This window comes from Salmo salar, chromosome 01 (assembly GCF_965601325.2).
Source record: "Salmo salar chromosome 01, fSalSal1, whole genome shotgun sequence".
Classification (NCBI taxonomy): Eukaryota; Metazoa; Chordata; class Actinopteri; order Salmoniformes; family Salmonidae; genus Salmo; species Salmo salar.
The window spans coordinates 17,144,215-17,150,433 of record NC_138291.1 but is presented as its reverse complement, the minus strand read 5'-3'; the positions used below and the strand labels follow the sequence as shown (position 1 = coordinate 17,150,433).

General features: G+C 41.5%; 1 pseudogene; it reads left to right on the top strand.

Annotated features, from left to right (window-relative positions):
* Positions 1-1,062: 1,062 nt before the first annotated feature.
* LOC106569215 (E3 ubiquitin-protein ligase TRIM35-like) lies at positions 1,063-5,422 on the top strand (annotated as a pseudogene).
* The last annotated feature ends 797 nt before the right edge of the window (positions 5,423-6,219 follow it).

Sequence of the window (6,219 nt, the reverse complement as noted above, 5' to 3'; positions counted from 1 at the left end):
TAGGTAGGATCATTGTGTTGTAGTCTAGTCTAGGTAGGATCATTGTGTTGTAGTCTAGTCTAGGTAGGATCATTGTGTTGTGTTGTTGGCTAGTCTAGGTAGGCTCATTGTGTTGTGTTGTAGTCTAGTCTAGGTAGGATCATTGTGTTGTGTTGTTGGCTAATCTAGGTAGGATCATTGTGTTGTGGTGTGGTCTAGTCTAGGTAGGATCATTGTGTTGTGTTGTTGGCTAATCTAGGTAGGATCATTGTGTTGTGGTGTGGTCTAGTCTAGGTAGGATCATTGTGTTGTAGTCTAGTCTAGGTAGGATCATTGTGTTGTGTTGTTGGCTAGTCTAGGTAGGATCATTGTGTTGTAGTCTAGTCTAGGTAGGATCATTGTGTTGTGGTGTGGTCTAGTCTAGGTAGGCTCATTGTGTTGTAGTCTAGTCTAGGGAGGATCATTGTGTTGTAGGCTAGTCTAGGTAGGATCATTGTGTTGTAGTCTAGTCTAGGTAGGATCATTGTATTGTGGTGGTGTAGACTAGTCTAGGTAGGCTTATTGTATTGTGTTGTTGTAGGCTAGTCTAGGTAGGATCATTGTGCTGTGGTGTTGTAGGCTAGTCTAGGTAGGATCATTGTGTTGTAGGCTAGTCTAGGTAGGATCATTGTGTTGTAGGCTAGTCTAGGTAGGATTCATTGTGTTGTAGGCTAGTCTAGGTAGGATCATTGTGTTGTAGGCTAGTCTAGGTAGGATCATTGTGTTGTAGACTAGTCTAGGTAGGATCATTGTGCTGTGGTGTTGTAGGCTAGTCTAGGTAGGATCGTTGTGTTGTAGGCTAGTCTAGGTAGGATCATTGTGTTGTAGGCTAGTCTAGGTAGGATCATTGTGCTGTGGTGTTGTAGGCTAGTCTAGGTAGGATCGTTGTGTTGTAGGCTAGTCTAGGTAGGATCGTTGTGTTGTAGGCTAGTCTAGGTAGGATCATTGTGTTGTAGGCTAGTCTAGGTAGGATCATTGTGTTGTAGGCTAGTCTAGGTAGGATCATTGTATTGTGGTGTAGTCTAGTCTAGGTAAGATCATTGTATTGTGGTGGTGTAGACTAGTCTAGGTAGGATCATTGTATTGTGAAAGTAGATTTGAAATAACCTCAGAAGCCATTACAGACAGAGAAAATGGCTTCCAGATCGTCTCTACTAGAGGAGGATCTCTCTTGTCCTGTGTGCTGTGACATCTTCCTGGATCCTGTGCTCCTGTCGTGTAGCCACAGCTTCTGTAAATCCTGTCTGCAACAATGCTGGAAAGGAAAGGAAACTCAGGAATGTCCTATTTGCAGAAGATCATCAAAACACACCTTCTGTCCCATAGATGAAGCTGCACAGGATTATAAGGTGAGAAAGTAACTGTGAAGACATACCTAATCATTCAGAATGAGGGTATACTGAGGGTATACTGTGGCTCAGTTGGTAGAGCATGGTGTTTGCAACGCCAGCATGGTGTGTGCAACGCCAGGGTTGTGGGTTCGATTCCCACGGGGTGCCAGTACAAAAAAAAAAAAGTATGAAATGTATGCATTCACAACTGTAAGTCGCTCTGGATAAGAGCTAAATGACGTAAATGTAAATGTATATGAGGTTATATAAGAAACGAATATAAGGACCTATATGGACCTATATGAGGATTTATTTAAGCAATAAGCCATGAGGGGGTTTGGTATATGGCCAATATACCACGGCTAAGGGCTGTTCTTATGCACAACGCAACACAGAGTGACTGGATACATCCCTTAGCCGTGGTATATTGGCCATTTATCACAAACCACCGAGGTGCCTTATTGTTATTATAAACTGGTTACCAACATAATTAGAGCAGTAAAAAAAATGTTTTTGTCAGTCTGAAATACCACGGATGTATACAGTCTGAAATACCACGGATGTCAGCCAATCAGCATTCAGGGCTCCAACCACCCAGTTTATAAAAGGACCAATATAATCTGGTATACTGATCTACAAACTGGGTGTGTTAGAAATGAAATCCACGTGATCCTGTACCTATAGTCAGTGGTGGTTCAGCCTGCTGTGTAAGTTTCCTATTGTGTGGATTTAAGTAAAAATATAAACGAGCTAAATCAGTGTCAGAATAGTAAACAAATGCCACTTGAATCTACGAAATAGATCACCTGATCCGAAGTTGTAAAACGTAGCCCTGCTACTCCACACTATCCAGATACAGACCGGGGGTGCACAACACCTGTCTTGGAAGGCTATTGATTTCCTAGGTAGCCTATTGATTTCATTAATTAATCAGTGTCATGCAGAAACAAAATCGGAAGGACTAACAACCTTGTGGACTGTGTTAATATGCACCCCTGACATTAACCTCTATAGGATCGGTGGTGCCCCGCAGGATGGTTAAGCTAAGCACTGTGTTATTTTGTTGCAGGAGGAACTCAAGACTGCACTGCAACCCTTACAAGAGAAGCTAAAGATCTTTAACATAGTGTCACATCCTCACCAGTAAAGGGGTCATTTGTAATTGTAGTATGGTCAGGGCATGGCAGGGGGTGTTTGTTTTGTGTGTTTTGGGGTTTTTTGGTTCTAGGGGATTTTGGTTCTAGTTTTCTATTTCTATGTTTCTTTTTCTATGTGTGGCCAGGTATGGCTTCCAATCAGAGGCAGGTGTCTTTCGTTGTCTCTGATTGGAAGCCATACTTAGGCAGCCTGTTTTTCCTGTGGTTTTGTGGGTGGGTGTTTTCTGTATAGCCTGCGTGCCTTATGGAACTGTTTCGTCGTCTGTTTATTTTGAGTGTTCTCTAAAATAAAGAAGAAAGATGAACACTATACCCGCTGCGCCTTGGTCTGTCCCTTTCGACGCCTATGACACATAGTTAAATTAACATGTGATAGAACAGCAGACCACAAAAAGGTAAGACTACTGAATGCTGCTAGTATGCAATATTTTGTATATATTTAATTCACCAAGTGTGTGGATAAACAGTTACCCACGTATTCCTCTCACTGTATCCAGAGCCAGGCCCAGACTACAGAAAAGCAAGTTAAGAAGGAGTTTGAGAAGCTTCACCAGTTGCTACAAGAGGAAGAGGCAGCCAGGATAGCTGCTATGAGGGAGGAAGTGGAGCAGAAGAGTCATCGGATGAAGAAGAAGATTGAGGAGATGAGTAAAGAGATATCATGCCTTTCAGACACAATCCGAGCCATACAGGAGGAGCTGGGAGCTGAAGACATCTCATTTCTACAAGTAAGAACCAACATATTTGTCCTTTGTAGACATGATTGTCTGATAAATTGATTGATATAACATTGACAAACCTCTATCCTTCTGCAGAACTACACAGCCACGGTGAAAAGGTAAGTAATCTCCCTCCTGTGTCTCTCTTCTCTGTGATTCTGAATCTGAACCCAACCTCACAACAGCACTGAGTCTTCAATGTTCTTCCAGAGCCAAGTGCACACTGCCAGATCCACAGCTGGTCTCAGGAGCGCTGATAGATGTGGCCAAACACCTGGGCAACCTGAAGTTCAGAGTCTGGGAGAAGATGCAGGAAATTGTTCAGTACAGTGAGTATTGTGTTGTGATTATACAAATAAAATGGATGATTATATATTTATACCAAATAAACAAACAGAACTAGACAGTCATGGATATGTACATCTATAATTGTATTGAAAAATATGCAATGTATTATGTTAATCATAGCATAAAAGTAGTTATTAAAAAATAAACATCATATGAAATGTCCTTGTTTTAGTCATACTGTGTTTCCGTTCTCTCTTTAGGTCCTATGATTCTGGACCCCAACACTGGTCACCCAGGTCTCCTCCTCTCTGATGATCTGACCAGTATGAGATGCATTGGAGTGACACAGAAGTTACCTGACAACCCAGAGAGGTTTGATAAATCTGACCTTGCCCTGGGCTCAGGACAAGGTCATTGAGGTTGGAGATAGTCAATTCTTTGTTGTAGGTGTGGCCCCAGAATCTGTCTCCAGGAAAGGACATGGCCACTGGGTTAGAATGTGTGGAAAACAGTGGTGTAATGCTGGATACATGCCATATTCGTCCCCCACCCTATTCACACTGAAACAGAGAGCTCCTCAGAGGGTGAGAGTACAACTGGACAGGGACAGAGGAAAGCTGTCATTCTCTGACCCTGATAACAACACACACCTACACACATCAACACACACTTTCACTGAAAGAGTCTTTCTGTTCTTCTACTTTAATTGGTCTACTTTCTCACATTCACTAAGAGTCTTACCAGTGAAAACCTCCGTAACAGTGGAACAGCACAACTAGAGTAGGGAGGGCGAATGAATGGGCTTCTACACAGTCATTTGGGACGGCAGGGTAGCCTAGTGGTTAGAGCATTGGGCTGGCTAGCAACCGAAAGGTTGCAAGTTTGAATCCACGAGCTGACAAGGTACAAATCTGTCGTTCTGCCCCTGAACAAGGCAGTTAACCCACTGTTCCTAGGCCGTCATTGAAAATAAGAATTTGTTCTTAACTCACTTGCCTAGTTAAATAAAGGTAAAGAAAATCATGGGAACTCTTTCTTAAGCTCCTGGTTAAATTGCGCATAAGAAGAGAAACCTCTCTAAATGGTTAAACCAGTAACAAATATATGTGATTATTGTAAAAATCTGTGAATTTGTTTAATTTACTATCATCCTAAACTAAGATATTTCATTATTTTGCTATATCTAATTATTTTACTATATTATACTACTTTCCATGATGTGGACAGCATGTCCACATTACACAAGCTGCCGTTTTGACCACATCGAATTAGTATAAAAGTTTATAGTCAGCACGATAACACAAAATCAAAACATAAAACAGATGAATATCTTTGGTTTTGTACTGTTGATTTTGTCATATGTGCTGGGGGTCGCAGGACTCTTGCTGTCAGTAACTAGGTTTCCATCCAATTGCTGACAGATGTTCATGCAATTATCCTAAAATCTGCTTAAATAAAATATGTGCATTTTCCCACCAGTGGTGTGTTCCACCAAACGGACTTGTTGAGGATAAAAATCAGTGTGTGATGACGTAGTGCACACAAAATGCACGTGCACTCTAGCCAACAGCTCAAATCAAATCCAGGTACAGTGTGGGTAGGCTGTGTTGTGTAGGCTGTGTGGGGTAGACTGTGAAGGTAGGCTGTGTGGGGTAGACTGTGAAGGTAGGCTGTGGGGTAAGGCTAGTTTACATGATGGAATATTATTAATAAGAGCGAGAATATTTTTTATTTGTCAACAGCAGTCAAGTATCAATCATCATGTCATCAGAATAAAACCCTGGATATTTATTGGAAAGGAGCATCAAGCTCATCACCGTGCACTTTCACCACCCTGTGAAGTTCATCATAACTTATGATGTAGCCTAATAAACTGCATGCTTTCCAGAGTCATAGTGGGAGGACCACACACCATATCATTGCGTGACTCCAAGTTTACTTCGATATGATGGGTATTATATCAATATTTCAAATCAAATTGTATTGGTCACATGCGCCGAACACAACAGGTGTTACAGTGAAATGTTTACTTACGAGCCCCAAACCAACAATGCAGTTAAAAATAAGAATAAGAACTGGTGCAGCTGTAGAACTTTTTGAGGACCCATGCCAAATCTTTTCAGTCTCCTGAGGGGGAATAGGCTTTGTCCTGCCCTCTTCATGACTGTCTTGGTGTGTTTTGGACAATGATAGTTTGTTGGTGATGTGGACACCAAGGAACTTGAAGCTCTCAACCTGCTCCACTACAGCCCCGTCGATGAGAACAGCTAAACTAAGCTCATGAGGCATTTATAAGTTATATTCTTCAAGAGTCAATGGTCACATCTAATTAATTCATAAGTGAACAAAATGTATGTAGCACCTGCAGATTGCCCCTTTAATTGGTTGCAACTGAAGCAAACTTTGAATCTTGTAGGCTCATATTTTCTGTATCATTATTTCTCTCTCATATTACGGAGTCCTCTCTAGCCACTTTGAACAACATCTTCAATCCAATCAATGACATGTATTTATAAATCCCTTCTTACAACAGCTGATGTCACGAAGTGCTGTACAGAAACCCAGCCTAAAACCCCAAACAGAAAGCAATGCAGATGTAGAAGCACGGTAAGACCATTGGTCTTGCATTGACACTGCCATCTCACAAGAGAATGACCACAGCAGGTCGTAACAGTATTGTTTGTTGTTGTTCTTGAAATTCCATAT